Below are 453 nucleotides of genomic sequence, written 5' to 3'. Positions count from 1 at the left end.
GGGGGGGGGGGGGAAAGTTTCTACTCTCTATGAGGAAATGTTTATATCAAGTGTGGAAACAACTGAAAACAACATAGGTTTCAGGAAGATGATGACCTCCATTTTCTTCTGGCTACATTCTTGCAAGAAACCATTGAAATGTGATGAATCTTCAGAATACTTGTGGAACAGAAAATACCAGCTGGCAGCCTCTACTTCATGAGCATTTGCAAATGGAGACACAGTGGTGTATCCTTTAAGTATCTGCTTAATAAATATTACCAGTTATTATTAAAGTTATTATTTCCACTACTTGGTTGGAGCAAGGGTCAAGAATATATACTATAAGAAACCTTTAAACCCAGCTAAAGTAATGATTCTTAATATAAAACAAAATATGTTCACAATTTAATAATGTAAATCACAATTATAGACAGTAAATATCAAGCATGATTCATTTGCAAGTACATTTAG

General features: G+C 33.8%; 1 protein-coding gene across 2 annotated transcripts in view; it reads right to left on the bottom strand.

Moving 5' to 3' along the window:
• LOC119588776 (protein Gawky-like) overlaps positions 1–453 on the bottom strand; it is a gene marked incomplete in the record, with an annotated part of 110,804 nt that overhangs the window by 73,593 nt on the left and 36,758 nt on the right.

This window comes from Penaeus monodon, chromosome 24 (genome assembly GCF_015228065.2).
Source record: "Penaeus monodon isolate SGIC_2016 chromosome 24, NSTDA_Pmon_1, whole genome shotgun sequence".
NCBI classification, from domain to species: domain Eukaryota; kingdom Metazoa; phylum Arthropoda; class Malacostraca; order Decapoda; family Penaeidae; genus Penaeus; species Penaeus monodon.
Note: the sequence above shows the minus strand (reverse complement) of the source record. Positions and strands in the feature narration are given on the sequence as shown.